Below are 17,632 nucleotides of genomic sequence, written 5' to 3' on the forward strand. Positions count from 1 at the left end.
GTATTACTGCTAGTTATCAAAACCTACCTCAGAACTAAATATTTCATCCCACAGGCATATTTTAAAATGGACATCTCTAAGGTTTTGCCACAAAATATTCTCAGATGAATTGATAGTCTCTGTGTCTCACAGCATGTACTTTATACAGCCATACTAAAACAAAATACATTTTCAGACTAATTTTCATCTGTTCTATTTGGGCGTATTTCCTACATAGCATCTCTTTACTTTCAACGTTTCACTGCATAGGAGTAGGGGGCATATTTACAAGGAAATGACACAGTGCGGCACTGCACGAAATTTAGCGGCGCTGTGCTGCGTCATTTCAAAAATGCAGGGCTGCACCATTTTCACAAGAATATGGCGCACCCCTGTGTTTTCCCTTGCGTCAGCGCTACAAAAGCTGCCTAGCTGTAATGCAGACACACTTGCACCATGGTGCAAGGGTGCCTGCATTGCAGGGATGATTGTTTATGTGCAGGAAGGGCCTTCCTGCACATAAACAATCATTAAAGACAATTTGGTTCTTCTCTGTGTGATGTAGAATGCAGCACACATAGAAAGAGCAAAAAACGAAAGTTCTTTTCCTTGTTGCACCACTCTTACGCCTGCTTTTCAATGGTGTTAGTTTTTGTCACTGCCTCGGGATCCTTGTAAATCAGGGGCAGAGTCAATAATCAATGGTTGTTGCTGTGTAGTGTCTACAGCAACACCTGTCGCATGCTTCTTTGACACAGAAAACTGAGTGAAAGGGTACGATATTTAGAATGCTGTGTTAAGCCATGCAACGTTTATTAGCGCCGCATTGTAAATATGGAGCAGGGCATTGCACCACCGGAGTGTTGTAAAAAGTCATACTCAGGTAGTACAATGTCCTTGTAAATATGCCCCTAGGTTTGATAGGCTCACTGTTGAAGTGAGAGGTCACACAACTGATGATCAATGCAGAGTATGTGGTTCCCCGACGTTCAGGGCCCAAAGCAGTATCACATACACATTCAGAAAATTCAGCCCAAGTCAATGCCACCACTACCCCATTCTTCTACACCCTGAAGATGCTGAGGAAGATTTTCAAATGACTCCCAGGCAACACCCTGAACACCATCTCCCATAGTCTTGTCACCAGCAGACTAGACTACAAGAACACCCTCTATGCCAGGATCAAGAAGCATCTCATCAGGAGGCTGCAGAACATCCAGAACAAGGCGGCCAGAATCACTCTCAACCTCAAAGACATACGTTTTTAGGAAAATTGTATGGAATAAATAGCTAGTCTTCCTAGTGTGAAGATGTCAAGGCTTGGGTATGGTAACAGGGGCTTCCTTAAGGTTGAACGAATATTACAATCTGCTTGGTACCCAGTGCTGGTGTTGAAGGGTGGCCTGCTGGACATTCTAAGGGTTAAGGCTAACCAGTACAGAAATAATCTCTTACTCTCAAATAACTCTCCACATGCTCTTTATGCCTGTTAGGAATAAGAAATGATGTAAATCTAGGGCTTTTAGGCTACCTCCAGAATTGACAAAAATTGGGCCCGCCATTGGCCCACATGTATGCACCCTTGGCCCATCTAGATACCATTCTTGGAACTGAGCCTGCTTGGTTTAGGTTGTTATTATAGATGAAACAGCATTTTAGTATTTTGGTTACAGCGCACATCTTGAACAGATGTATTTCAAGTAAATACATAGAATCACACAGATGATCAAGCGAGGAAGCCGGGATTGATCACAGTTTCACTGGTTCTGAATTGTGCAATTCAGCCGCTAGATGAGCATCCCTTTCCCATTTACTTTTTCGCTTTTAATTCTTTCAGGAGCAAAACCAGTACACTATTAAATGAATGTACCCTATTACATGGTAAATTAAGTAGCGAAAAGTGGCCTTTCTGGCTAAAATGACAAAGTTAAGGAAAGGCCAGTTCCTTGTAATGATGTCACCAGTGGCTCCTGACTTTAAAAGTGTCTCAACACTTTAGCAAGGGCAATTATATGTTTAAAAAAACAAAAATGGATGAGACCCAAGCTATGACACCTCTTCACATCAATAAAAAATAACCACAGTAGTAGAGCTCCCACTGTGAATGTTTTTTGCATTTCAATTTACCCCCTGCAGGTGGAAGCTGTGTGCAGACTGTGCAGATGGGCTGTACTGCTCTGCCCTGTCCCTGCCTGTGCAATGGATGGGCAGCACCTGTGCTGCAGGATGGGCATGGGAGAGAAGCAGAGGGTTGCTCGCTGAGAGAAGTGCAGCGGGGCAGGCGGAGGCCGCATGAAGGCTCTGCTAGCCAATGGCTTGGACTTGACTCAAGCCTTCAGTGGCTTGATTAGATACAATTCATGGGAGTCCTAGATGGCGGAGGGCTAAAAAAGACGACAATGCCGTCCTCTGGAATCCATGTGATTTTGGAGATTTGAATTAGAAGAACTGTATCTCTGAAATTGAATGTCAGAAACAGATATATTGTGAGGATATACCATCGTCTCAAAAAGATCTAGGACAAAAATATCGAGAAGGTAAGTGCAAATAGATAAGTATAGATTTACTATTATTAACTCCACATCGACATCATTTGACCATATATATATATTTAAGAGTCATATATGTGGAGTTATATATAGTCAAACTTTGCTTACCTATAGTAACTTATCTTCCCGCACTGACGGGGACTCAAGGTTCTCTGGAAGCAGCTAGGGCAGCTAGGGCATACACATGTGCTCTGGTGGGGTCAGGATCAAAAGGTACTTTTGAAAGTCAATATTATGGTTCCAGATCAGTATAATCAACTATCGTTGATAGGAATATAGTGTCCAAAAATATTGTTTAGAAAAATATTGCCCAATTGGAATAAAAAAACAGATAATCTTCAGCCAATTATAGGTTAATTTGTGAACAGTATTTAGGGCAAAATATTTCTGTCAGTTCATATTTTTGCTAATGACATTCTAACGTCTAGCCAGTGGCAATCGTCCTGTGGTCCCTGGGTAGGTATAAGTGAATCTTCCATTTACACAGCAGCTGTGTGACCTCCAGTCCAAGGATGTGACACAGACCTCACAACAGCTTCCAGAGGTCCACAGACACACATTGTCCTTACACACATGGCCTCCTCTACAGTGTGCAGTCTAGCAGCCCCTCTCACAGTAGTCAGGGCATTTCTCCTTGCAAGACACAGTATAGCAGTGCTTGCAGCAGGAATTGTGTCCTAGAATTAGGTATTCATTTGTCAGGGTGTTCAAAATTATGTAATTGCTTTACTCTTGTAGAACAGGATTTGCTGGTTTACCACTTCACTATTTTCACACAAAGGCATACTTTCATAAAAAATTCATAGAAGATACATGTAACCATATAACATGTAAACTAATGTCTGGCGGGGAAAACTCTCGCCAAATAACGCGATGTGAACGTTTGAGAAATGAGGAGGGTTTCACATTTCGACAGCGTAATTTAAATTCTGCCTTGGTCTAGTTATTTTGAAGGTTGGGAGATGTGGAACTTGTGTAAAAAAGAGCAGCTGTGCTGTCTGCCAGCCTTGCTGTTCCCCCACAGTATTTAGAAGTGGGGCCTCACACATTCTTGAATTGTAGGACTGCCAGTTCACATTTGGGCATAGCCCTAGCCTGTTTAGGAACAACTGGATCTCCCTGTGAGGCATAGTGGTACCAGGCAGGGAAAACAAACAATGGTCTTGATGTACAGTAAGAATTCTCAATGCACATCAGATCAATTGTATATTCACTTTTCTGAAACCCCTGATTTGTGTGTGTTTTTTTTTTGCAAAATAACAAAAGTACACTGAAAAACACACATAGCTCCTTCTTAGCATTCTGCTTTACGTTTATCCCACCCACTACACAGATGAATGCACAGAAGGCAGAGAACTCCTGCCAGACAGGTAGGCATCCCTTGATACGGTGGGCAGTCCTCTGTCAGCAAGGGGGGTGCAGAGGACTTGAGTGTCCACTGACCTGGCAAACTGGCAGAACACCCATCAGAAATGAAGACAGCAGCAAAGAAGATTCTGTGCCTGGAACTCGGTATTTTCTCACTGTTCAGGAAAGATGGAAGAATAAGTACTGGGAAGACTTTCCAAAATGAATTCCCAGAGTTGACTTAGCCTTTATGCAGAGTTAAAATTTTTAGAAGCTCATCCAATCAAATAATGTTTGGCCACTGCACGACCAGCTGATGTCAGCCAAGGGCTGTGGACAACAAGAGTCCCTTCTGCACTGTTCCAGCCAGCTCAGGTTCCTATCGGTATTGGAACTAACCAACAGGGCCTTTTTCAGGGGATCTGCAGGTCACTTTAAAGGGAGCAATCTGACACCACCCCATCACCTACAGGACACTGTAACCTAACGTTGCAGAAAGCCCTCCACCATTTTGGGTTGCCACAATTATGGAACTGAAAATGGACTTCCTCCTGCACTCTATCAGGCATGCATCCAGGCTTAACACTCGTTTTCCACCATACCAACAGTCTGCATACACCTTTCACTCCTGCCTTACAGAAATGGAAGTGAAAGACCCAAGTTGAGAGAGACTGGTAACTCCCTTTTTGACACTAGGAAGCCAATAGGTATTTCCTCTGGATGTAAACTCCGCCGCATACGCAGAGTTCCGCAAGTGGTGGAGTAGATAGGGCGCGCGTGTTAGCAGTGAGTTTTAGCGCCGGATGTTTGTCCCGCGCTGCAAAATCAATGAGGAAGAAACAAACAACAGGAGTGTACCCGTTATCCCAGCAGAGACCGGGCGATAATGTTTAACAAAACAACAATGTCTCAACTGGAAGTCATTCAAAGGCAAATTTCAAAACAATAATGAAATCACAAGGGAAAGGACGGGAGACCACCAAGAGAGTAGAAAAAGGTTTGTATTGCAGGTAGTTATAACAGCACTACGGTACAATAAAGGTACAGATGACCAAAAACACACAAGTGAGCACTGGGCGTGCTAGTGATAGTGAACGGCGCAGTGAGCACAATAGGTGAAGACAGCGTGAACGGCGATAAAATGATAATGACAATATGGTCAAGATATGATTATGTACAATCAAATTTGAACGAATTTATAAGTGACCACAGAAAAAAAGCCAAAGTTCTTTGCTGAGGGTTGTCGACGGCGTTTCAGCCTGATTGATTCCAGGCCATCATCAGGACAATGGTCATAAATAAACGTGTGCTGGGCGTAAATTCCGTGCAAGAATTCCAAGGGTAGAGATTGACCAAGTTGTGAAACAACGTAAAATCAATGTGTCAATGAATGTTCAGCATCAAGGAGGTATGAAGCCAGGAAACCGGAATTCGGGAGCCTGGCGTGGGCATCAAATCAAAAAAGCCTCGGGTGGAGTAACAGAGGGCTAAATCGCTGGGGATCGCATGGCTCGAAGGGCAGGAACAAATCCTATGGACGGACGAGTCAAACGTCCATGAGAACTGCACCATGTGCAGCGCAAAGAGGGCACTTCTTCTTTCTTCCGCTCGAGTAGATTTTCTACTCGAGCAGCAGCTTCCTCGACGCGAACAGATGTTTCTCAACGGGAACAGTCACGACCATCCGCAACCTCCTGCATTGAGAAATCTCCATGGGAAGTGGTCTTGCGTTTGATTTGTCTTGTTCGCTAAGTTAACACTGGCGAGTGCGTGCTCAGCGGAGTGTAGACAACTCCGTAAACGGAGCGGAGTTCACCGCCCAGGCCTAGTTGTATGTCATATTGTCATTAGCAAAAATGCTATCCGACAGGAATACTGTGGCATAAATATTGTTAACATAAATCCTCCAGTTGAGTATAGATTTGCTGTTAATTCCGATGGTATGAAAGTTTTGCAAATTACATTTGGAACACAATATTTCTGTCAGGTGATGAGTTGGTTACAGTATTCTGATACCATACGTTTTTCCTTTGTAGAGATATATATAAATAAAGACAGGGTTTAATTTGAGCTGGGGACCGGAGGAAGAGAATAACGGAAAAACCATCAGAAAGGGAGAAAGCAGGAAACTACAAGAATGGGCTGAATGGGCAGGAAGTACCTGTGGATTAAAGAGGACTAAGGTGGATTTAGGACTAGGAAGTCTTGGTATTCCATGCGCGCACATATAATTGCACCGGCCCCATGGTTCAGAGCAGAGCTTTGGGGACCAGCACTCTTTCATTTGCAAATAAACCTAGTATAATGGCCAGTCCATTAACTTGCCACAAAAACCAGGTTGAGGGAGAGTAGCCACTTTTCAGAGAGGCTGCACTTAAAGTAAAAGGCTTGAACTCAGAACACCCTAAGGTCTCAGTCCATGTAACAGGGAGGTCCCACAATGAGCATTCATGATTGTCAGATTCACTGGATGGAAAATATAAATACACAACAACTGCACAAAAAGGAAAAACAACATTGAGCTGGTGATCTCCCTCTACAGAGTGATACAGGGAGGTTCTGTCCCAGAAGATGCCCCACCCATATCTGTCTGACGCATGCTACTCCACAGTGGCATAGACTCGATCTTTTGACTGGTCAAACCAATGGGAAAGACAATCTGAATTCAAATCCTGCCACTGGAGCAACTTTGGGCCCATCTGGTCCACAAATGCCATCAATATCAAGTAAGCTTTAAATAGGAAAACACTTTTTAGATGGTAGCCCAGTTCTGCTCCCTGTGCTGATGAATGCCACTGGTTGATTCCTCCCTTTTTTCGTTGGAATGGTGAGAATGTCCCCAATTACGTATTTGCAAGTATCAGTCTGTGCAATGAAGGGTCAGCTGTAGTCAGGAGCCTTCAACAGAGGTGCATTGCAAAGTGCAGTGGTCAAATCACCAATAGGCTTCTGACATTTCTCAGTCCAAAGAGCTTTCCTGGGCTACTTCTTAAAAGTTAGTGCTGTCAGAAGAACAACTATGATTCCATAGTTAGCCAATCATTTCCTGCAATACTACATGTAGCTAAAGAAGGCCCACACCTTAGTAGGGTAGTGGGGACTTTCCATTCCAACACTGCCTGGACTTTCGTCTCCACTGGTCAAATCACTACACTTCCCACTCGGTGCCTGCTTACGAGGGTAAACATGTGCGCAGATTCTGAGCAGACGGAGTTACCATTTTCATCCGTGTATGTTTACCTCATTACAAGTTAAACCCCTTGGAATGATGACTCACTCTGTGGACATGGTATTTTTGTCGGTGTTTCACGTTGTTCCTTTTTCTGATGAGTTGAACACACACGTTTACACATGCTCTCAGCTGGTGGGAAATGTGTGCTGGGGCTTCTATCTGATGCAGGGGTGTAGGGAGATGGGCAGGGAGAGTAGGGAAAGATTAGTTCTGGCAGAATGGAGTAGTTAAAAAGTTTGGGAGAAGTGGGAGATGATGCTTTGTTCTTGTAGAAGCCAAAGTCTCTTATGATTTTACCAGTGGGAATTACCAGTCAGTAAGATCAGGTCTGGTGTTCCTGCACCCAGGAATGCTAGGTGTGGGAGTACCGGCACAGTTGTGGTAAGGCAGAGTGCTATCCCACCTGGGGATATCACTCTGCCAGCCTGACTCATAATCAAGGGGATTCTGTTTGGCCACCTGCATTTGACCAGGACCTGCTCCAGGGGCCTCATGTGGACTTTACGGAACGGCTGTACTCACTAATATTTCCCCTTCGTGACAACACGCCGATCAAAAGGGCATAACTTTGAAATTATATGGGCCCTCTGGTGGAGACAAATGTCCTCTCGTTGGCACTGATTTTTAAGGTGATCTTCCACTAGCCACTAGACACATTAAAAGCACCAGAATATTTTGCTGCGCCAAATCTGTCTACTAGCTATCCAATCCAGTGGATAAAGTGGGCATCCATCTTCGTGATAGTTAGTGTTCAGGCCCCACTAGTTCATGCAGAAGCACAGTTCTATGAACCTTTGCTTGGGCTAGCCAATGGGCCGCGTGGGCACTTAACCACATCCTGAACCAGGACATTGGCCAATATTTTATGAACTTTTGGACCCATTCTGACATCCTGTATGTTTTGTGATTTTTAAGGGCAGACTATACCCAGTGTCTGTATTGCACAAATGCCTCCAATATTGTGGGGTGCCACATATACATAGTGAACCCAAAATAAACTTCCTGCAGCAGTCTGTCACATGCATCTATGCTCAACACTCATCCTGCTCAACACCCACAGTGTTGATGCCCCATGAACTCCTGATACACCTAGACGAAAGTGAAAGGCCTTGGTTAAGAGAGTTAGGCAGAACCTTTGACATACAGACAAGCAAAAGGCATTGCCCTGAAATAGAGAGGTAAAAATGTCTGTCCTTTCACTACACATATCCTACTTTTTAAATGCATTGCACCCCACACTCTTTGCTGTCTAGAGCCTATCCTAGGTTTAACATGTATGTCTAAAAAAGGAAGGTTTGGTCCTGGCAAAAGGTGTATTTTATAATAAGTGCTGCAGGCCCACTAGTAGCATTTAATTTACAAGCCCTGAGAAGATGTTGTACCACTTTACTTGGGACTTACAAGTAAATTAAATATGCCAATTGGGTATAAGCCAATGTTAACATGTGTTACAGAGAGAGCATATGCACTTTAACACTTTTTAGCAGGGCCAACAAAAACAAATTCAACAGAAAGTGGAGAAGGAAGGCAACAGGTCTGCACTGCAGAAAGGGGAACGTCCAACATTGACAATTGGAGTTATACATCATTGGTGTTTTCTGGCCTTCTGATGATCAGGAGTATTGAAGCGTCCTGGTGGCCATGCACAGGGCAGTTGGGCATAGGGCTTAGCTTATGGCCTTTGGGTCAAGCCCCATGGCGAGCAGCTGTGTAAAATTATCCCTCTTTGTACAGCCTTTGATCATGAACTGTCAGATTTGAATATATGTATTTCTCTGTGAATATCTTTTAGCCATGAAACGTGAGTGTTGGACTTATGGTCTAGACTAGATCAAACCCAGCACCAAGCCCACATGTCCGCAGAGATCTCTGATCATGGCCTTTGACCATGTGCTGTTGCACTCTGATTTTTTGAACTTTTTTTAGGATTAGCAGATTCAAAAAGCTTCCCTGGATCTGAAGCAGGTGCGGTTCCTCAAGCTCAATACGTTTACATTATTTTCTATCAGGGTGCCTGCATACAAAGTAGCAGCTTCGAGGATTTACAAACATCATGGTGAGAACTGTGCATTGTTTTCATTTTTGTGGGGTAAAATATTATACCCCTTTGGGACACTGCCAAATTCTCCTTAAAGTTAAATAACGACCCCCCTGTATTCTTCTGCCCCATATTCTGTTTTTCTCTGAGAAATAGAATCTGTGAGCATTTGCAGGTTCATTTTAATGCACAATGGAGACCACAATTAAATGTTTGAATTGCGGCAAGCCAATCCAATTTCATTGATCTGGGATCCTTCTGGAATCCTTGAGGATTGCCTTCACTAAGACCACAGATGGTCCACTGTCGGTTTCTTATTTTTCTTATCAACATCTCCAAATCTGTGAATGCAGGTCATTGAATTTGGAGCCTCAAATCTAGAACTGGACGCTCAAATCCATATAATTGAATTTGGATCTGGAACTTAAAATCCACATTCGTGACTCAGATTTTTAAAACATTATTGCGTGATGCATCTGCCCTTCAAGACACTGTCACATCCTCCTTCGAGTCAGGGATTTATCTCACATAAAATAAATCTGAACTTTCCCCCATACCAGTAGCAGGGTGAAATGCTGACTTTTCATTGTTAGTAGATTTATCACAGGAGGAACGATTTGCAGTTTGGTTTAGTTCGGTTAGATTTTAGTTTGATAATCATTTTACTTTGTGTAGATCCTGGTTAATTTTAAAATGCTATGCACAGAAATGCCGTGTTATGTAGCTAGGATTTCTTTGTTGGTCCTTATCTACACTGGCTGACCTATCCATAGTGACATAATTGATTATATAAGTTGTGAGGTGATAAATTATGTTACTAGTGAAGTTAGAGATTGTGGGTCTGATTCACAAAGGTAAAATGAGACGAAAGTCTAACTTTACGACTTTCGGTATACACAAAGGGCATTTACTACTCGTAAATGCTCTTTGTCAATACCAAAGTAGTAAAGTTCAACTTTTGGTATTCACAAAGGGCATTTATGAGTAGTAAATGCCCTTTGTGAATACCAAAAGTCGTAAAGTTAGACTTTCGTCTCAGTTTACCTTTGTGAATCGGGCTCGGTATTTATTATGTTGTCATCTGTGACATTGTGTTAGAGGTCGTGAGAAAGGTACTGGAACATAAGTTACAGTTGCCTAACAAACCGTAATGGGCCCATTTCAGTGATATAAAAACAAAAATATATTTCATAACCATAATGCCACCTTAATTGGGTTTTAACTGTATAAGAATTCCTTATTTAGCAAAAGAATCCATAACTTTTATGAATAGGGGGAGTGGAGGGGAGCAGACCCCCCAGATCGATGAATGGAAATAGTGCTCATAGGCAGAGCAAGCCTGTGTCCTGACTCCTGGGAGCCTCAAGGGAGAGTAGGACATGGTGCTGGGCTATTTTTATGTAAAGCTGCAGAGGGGACATCATCCATCCATCCATCCATCCATCCATCCATCCATCCATCCATCCATCCATCCATCCATCCATCCATCCATCCATCCATCCATCCATCCATCCATCCATCCATCCATCCATCCATCCATCCATCTCTCTCTCTCTCTCTCTCTCTCTCTCTCTGTCTGTCTGTCTGTCTGTCTGTCTGCCTGCCTCGTTCTGTCTCTCTGTCTGTCTGTCTGCCTGTCTCGTTCTATCTCTCTGTCTGTCTGTCTGCCTGTCTCGTTCTATCTCTCTGTCTGTCGGTCTGTCTGCCTGCCTGCCTGCCTGTCTGTCTGCCTGTCTCGTTCTATCTCTCTGTCTGTCGGTCTGTCTCCCTGCCTGTCTGTCTGCCTGTCTGTTTATCTAAAAAATAAACTTCTGTAACTTGTAAGCTGGCATTTGGCACGTGATTGGCGGATCTTCAGCTACTGTACTTTGTTTATGAGGTATCGGGCAAGGCGACCCCAGGGCGCCTGCACTGTCAAAGGAACCTGTTATGATCTACCTCCGAAACCCTTAAAAATATTCATATATATTTAGGGAGAATAGATAACAGCTAACTGTGTAATATGGTTCAATATTGCCACCTACAGTTCTGGTGACATTATTAATCATGAGGACGAAGGCAGAGTGGTTGGTATATAGGACGATAGTGTAATTATCAATTTACACATTGCATGACGGTGGCACAAGCTATTGAACCATAACTGGCAAATGTAAGTGTTTTTTAGCTTTAATTTTGCAATCCATAACTACTTTAACTGTGTTTTCTCGGAGAATGTGTGTGTGTATTTATGTAAAAACATTATTCTTGTATACTGATCTGAAATATCTGAAATTACAGTGAAAGAAAACATAACAAAACAGTATTTGATTGGACAGGTAATAAAACCTCGCTGAAAACACTGACGCAGCTGTACTTTGTGCTCACATCTGGATCAACTCTCTAAGCACACTTGAAATAATCTTTCAGCTAGCTTGTTTTGTAGTCAGTTGATTTACTATACTCAGCTCTATACCCGCAGAAGACTATTGATTTACATGAAAACTGGCAGTCTTCGTTTTTTATTGACCTCTGCACCGTTTCCTTTTCTAATTACTTCCCTCTCTGTGACGTGCGGTGATGAATCTACTTCTTCCAACAATGAGCTAAGTGCGGCGGTTCTTTACTCCTTCCTTGAGCACCTCACTGCAGTTATCATGTGAATGAAATGTTGTGATGGTTGTCCACAGCCATAACATTCTGTGTTTTTTTTTCTAGCAGATAATCATTTAAAGAAATGCAAACGGCGCAAGGAAGGCAACAAGAGGAAATTACTGAAACACAGCTAGCTGGCTTCTTTGAAGACTGATTCAGTCTCTTCAGGTGAATAACAAGTTACACCTTTCTTAAACTACATTTTGTGTGTTATTATCAGCTCATCGGTGTTATTGGCTGTACCAGAATTGTGGTAAACCCCGGATGATAAAATGTTATTTGAAGCAACGTAATTCAGGTTTGAAGTGACAACCAGCTGTGTTTTGTCTGTTTCGTCTACTTTCAAATCCCGTTTATGATTTTCTTGAGTGTTTTGTTGTTATTGGCAATATATATTTGTGTGCCACCTTTTTTGCAGAACGTTTGACGTGAACGAGTCACCTAAAACACGTTTTGTAAACTCAATTGTAGTAATTGTATTGAGTTAGGAAGGATGAATGGCTGAGTCGGCCACTCTAAAATTCAAATCTTTGAACCTGCAGGTTCAGCTAATTTCTGAAGCACTTCAGCACTTGTGTCTGTAATTTCAACGGCTGTAACAGAAACAAAAACAGCGGGGCTTGTTTACAAGCCCCTTGCGCCACCCTTACGTCACTTTTCCCATGTTAAAAATGACGCAAAAGTGGAGCAAGGGGTTTGTAAATCTGCCCCAGCGTGTTTCTCAGTTGCGAAAATGAGTGCTGGTCATGGACATCGACTGACCAAAACGTTAGGGGTAGTGGAAGTGACATCACATGCCCTTTGATCCACTATGACATCACAGGAAGTGACATCAGACAACATCAGGCCTGGTGCATTACAGAAAGTGCTGTTTGTGACCTTTGACTATGTGGATACAGGGCATGATATCACTTAAAACCAAAATCAATGTCCAATTAAAAATCTAATTTAATATTAATCACACACCAAAAATTACCATCCTAAACTAATTAAAACTGCTACCATGATATGTTAGAGATGAAGAAATCACATTCCCAGGGGCAGACATCATATTCAGTTAGCCTATGCCTAATGACAGCCTTATGGCCATACATAGCTCCATATGTCTGTGCACAGATACAGCTGGACGCTCCCCTCAGGCACCCATGAGTGACAGTATGGGCTGTATAAGGGCAGGCTTCCTCCATGATCCCAGACCAGACACAGCAAAGGCAGCAGCAGTGCAAGCTATCCTCATCGCACAAAGTGGATGCCTGATGGGCAGCTATAATGCAAGCCACTGTGCTGGAGCCTGAGCTATTGAGCAGGGCTGTCTTGCCTTCCGCCTACCTTGGAATACATTTCATTTCATAGGCTTCCTTTTGTCAGTGGACTAGAAATATTTGCAACAAGTGCCTCAAACCTCACAAAGCATATCTCTCTCTCTCTTTCTCTATCATTCATTCAGAGAAGTAATATGTAAATATTCAAACAACTTCACAGTGTTGGTGAAATATCACTTGGTGCTGCTCCGAGTATGATGAATAATATGTTTACTATCCAGCAGTGTTGATCAGATAAACCAGAGCTTGGTTTATTTGTTGGCTTATTGGACCAGCTCACCAGTTTCCACAATGCTTCAGCTAAGCACACATTTCCACTCCTGTTTACAATCCCCCAGGTATATACAAATTTTATTATCAGAATCATGGTAAGCATATGCAAGGAGATTTTGGGTCTTTCCAGAATCTAACAGGGTGAAACAGAAGTCACTGTGGGGCGGGCCCTGAGCTGGACATCAAGCACTGGTCCAGGGTTAAGGAAGCATGTAGCCCATGAGTTTTGGTAGCCAATAAGAATCATGGCCACCTTTGTCAAGCTCTGAGAGGAAGGACAAAGTTTGACCAATGGCAGTCAGACTGGCCCGATATCTATATTTAGACCACAGGAGAATGGGGTGGCAGTGTAGCGTACAAGAGGAATGGCATGACCACAGCCTGGATTGGCTCCCAAATCCAACCTGGCTGACAATCCTGATGCTCTACTGATATTCCACAATACCAGACCCACACACTGCTCTACCTATGCTCCTTCACCATGCTCGGAAGTACCGTTGCTAAAGCTCTGGCAGTGCATCGCAAGCAATAGACTGAAGCACTCTTTGTTATGCCAACAGTGTGACTGGCACACAGTTAGCTGGGTACATTGATCCATCCTAGAAGCACCCTTAAGATTCCAAGCGGTTACCCAAGCACAGTTTTCTTTGCACCTTAATCCTACCACAGATGACCCCTGCTATTTTAAGTGCTGTAACTCACAGCTCTACTATTGCAGGTCAGACCTTTCCTGCAGAATGCCTGCTGCGCCTGTTTCCCACACACAGCTCGCCCATAGCATCTCTGTTGAAGCACCTGATATTCTAATACTGGAATTGGCACAGAGCAGTGCTATTGCATGTCAGTCCAGACCCTGATATGCCAGCGCTAGGATCAAGAATGCTCTGTCTGTGCATCTCAATCCTTGTTTGCAATATCCATGTTATTTCATAAAAATCCACCACATCACAATCTACACCAGCAGTTACACACAGCAGGCGTATTAAACCACTCAGTTTCTGATTAAGAATGAAACTGTGATGCACAGATTTCACACTGACCTTAGCAATACATTCATTCACCCACTATGGAGCCTTACTAGCATCGTTTTGAAAATGAAAAGGTAGGATTGTCTTTAAATGGAAGTAGCTCAGGTCTTGCAGTGCGCACTGTTAATTTGCTACAAGTGCACGGGGAATTGCCTGGAACAATCAATAAGAATGACACATAATTGAAAGCTCATAATTAGGAGGTGCCAAATCCTTAATCTGAAAATATGTGTTTATGACATTAGACTGCCCTGGAGTCAACAGGGAGTTGTGATAAAACATTAAGCAATCTCCATTTTTTGTTGCATAATATTACATGGCCATTTCTGTAGTGCTTTCCATGCTTCAAGTGAGGCCGAAAACACTTTCTGGATTGTTGCAAAAGTAACTGCCCTGTATGTACTATTTATATAGTGTTACATGTCCCAGAGAGGTCCCTGGAGGCCTCCAACTTTCTACTGAGTTTGCAACCACCATTTGAAGCATGTTTGAACATTTCAGTTACACCTAAATAGGGAAACTGGATGCTGTGCTATGTGGTTTGTAAATGAGGTAGAAGTGTTAGGTGAGCTACCTCACACATGAACATAATGTTGCAGAGCGGCATCAGTTTAGACACAGCAGTGCATACAGATGTGAGGAGGGCAATGACAATTCTGGGCGGTGAACTCCGATCGCAGAGTTTGTGGAGTTTTCCGCACTCCGCGTCACGCGGAGCTCCAAAAAACTCAGCTCCCCATAGCGTAGCGGAGTTTTTTTCCTCGCTCGTGTTTGTCAACGTCAAGTTGGCGAGCGCGAGCAAGGAAAATCCACATTCTGGCGAGATTTTTCCTCATCAACTTCGTCAACATCAACTTTGCAAGCATGGAAAGTCAACCTCCCGGCGAGATTTCTCAATGCGGGCAGTCAGATTTCTCATTGCGAGTGGTCGCGTATGGTCGTAACCGCTCGCATTGAGAAACTATCGGTTTGTGTTGAGAAAGGAGCCACATGAGTAAAAATCTACTCGAGCAGCAGAAAGGAAGCAGCACCCACTTGCGCTGTGCATGGTGTCATTCGCGATGATTGCACAGTGCAGACAAGCATCTGGCACTGAAAATCACTGCAAACTGAATTTATTTAACACACTCCGCAACTTGCGGAGCTCTGCATAGCGCGGCTGAGGTTTTTTGCACTTCTTGGAGTTCCGCATAGCGGAACCCCGCGAACTCTGCCAAGGCTTAGCAATGACACGAGAGGTTGGCTTGAGGGGTGGCTAAAAAGAGCAAAATGTCCCTTTTTTTCCTTTATCAAGTAACAGCATATACAATCATGTGGTTCAGCTGATTCCTAAATCTGAGATAGGGGTTCATTGATTTTAAGTGTTTAGAGGGACATATATAAAAAATACATTAGCTGTGCTGCTGTTGATGTTTGTTGGGTCTGAAATAGCTCCACAATAATATTACTAAGGTGAGGGAAATTCTTCTGGTGGATTTTGCTCCATGTTTAGAGTTTTCAACATGAATCAAAGAATTTTCAGTTCTCACCAAACTCTAAATAAGTCAAGAACCTTGCTCAGTGGTAGAGAGACCTAGTGCCCTGAACATCGTATAGAGAAGCATTCTCCCAAGCTCTTCCCTCTTGTAGACATTCAGTGGCAGGTGTATTGCGACACAAACACACCAAACCATGAAGCACACCCAAGCGCTTTCAACTTTACTGTAGACTCCTATTACATAAAGTGCTCATGCTACTCTAGGTTCCCAGTCCCAGTATTTTCAACATTTCTCATTACAGCTCCAGAGGATGTCTGGCAAATATAGGCACCACAGATAAAAACCATTTCACTATTGTCACCCAGATCTGGTATGATGGAAATAAGGGATGAATCACCACAATCACTGTAATTGAAAGTCTCTCAAATTGAGGTGGAACATGGGGAGAACATGAGATGAAAATGCAGTTCTCTTTCATTTTTATCTCACACTCATTCAATGTCCACAAATAAGTGAGAAAAACAGTGGCATCTGGGCTAGAAATGCAGCCAAAGTGAGAAAAATGTGAGCAGAAAGGACACTTTATAAACCACAATTTGTCTGCAAATGTTCATCCCTCCATTTATTGCTGCAGGAAGATGTAAATACATATCATGGGACCACAATTTCTTTCCTTCAGGTTTGAGGTGGTGATTGGAATTTTGCCAATACAGGAGGTATATGCGACACAGACGGGAAGAGGGCTGGATCAATAGGTGTGTGCAGAGAGCTACACCAGGAGTGTATGAGGCGTGGGGTAGCTGGGAAAAGGACTCACACCAGGCATGCGGGGGCTGAATTCAGATGAGTAACATGCTACAAACAGGAAAGGCAACAGCAGGGGTGTGTGGGCTATTTAATTGGGTAGTAGATTTTCTTTGATTGTCTAGCCCGAGAGTGGTGGATATCATGAAGTTTTAGTAAAAGAAGACCTGTCTCGGGCCTCAACACAGCAAGACAACAAATTCACAGGGAGACAGCAGGCAAAGCAAACTGAGTGGTCTCGTTTTGCTTGAAGAGTAGTTACGGTTCTCACCCAACCTAGCAGTTACTTTAATGTCCTCATGAGAAGAGAGGCCAAGTGGGCCAGGCTCAGTTTTGAAGCCATCAGTTGTAGAGTACAAAGCGATCTCCTCTGTTTACTCTCTGGCCTCCAAGCATAAAGCTTCATCCTGGATGTAGCTGGGTCCTATTCTTTCTATCTCACTTTATTCATGTATCTCTACAGACCTCTTAGGTTTGTATTAAGTTACTTTTCTGTGATCCATGAAGGAAAACTGTATGTACCTGAGAATGCAACTTTGCTCCCATCTGGCTTGGCAGGGGGTTACACATCTCGGAGTCTGTACCTGTACTAAAGACAAGGCTAGACAGTTTCTGAGTGGACCTGAACATCCGTTAGTTTGGTATTGCACTAAGATTGAGCCTTGGCAGGGGGCCTGTGTATCCCAGAGACAGCATGTGTGCCCTTTAGGGGGTGAGCCAGTGGAACCTCATGTCCTTAAGAATGGAACAACTCCATGAGCCTAGAAAGCAGTTCGTTGTAGCATGTAGGAAGCATCCCCACAGAGTAGAAGGGCTGGGGTATTACATAACTAACAAGAATCTTTTAAAAGAGGGTTTAGAGTGGCCAATAGCATAAGAACATAAACATAATAATTGCCTTTTATGATGTTAACAGGGAGTGATCCAATAACAAATTAACTACTTTGCTAG

The 17,632-nt window shown here is 43.2% G+C and overlaps 1 long non-coding RNA gene across 1 annotated transcript in view; it reads left to right on the forward strand.

The window, feature by feature from the left end:
* The window catches only part of LOC146798860 (uncharacterized), a 99,852-nt gene that overhangs the window by 20,056 nt on the left and 62,164 nt on the right, over positions 1-17,632 (forward strand). Inside the window, exon 2 of the long non-coding RNA XR_014968780.1 lies at positions 11,840-11,944. This is a non-coding gene — a long non-coding RNA (uncharacterized LOC146798860). The remainder of the gene's footprint in view (positions 1-11,839; positions 11,945-17,632) is intronic.

The sequence above is a fragment of the Triturus cristatus genome, chromosome 9 (assembly GCF_964204655.1).
Source record: "Triturus cristatus chromosome 9, aTriCri1.1, whole genome shotgun sequence".
NCBI lineage: Eukaryota > Metazoa > Chordata > Amphibia > Caudata > Salamandridae > Triturus > Triturus cristatus.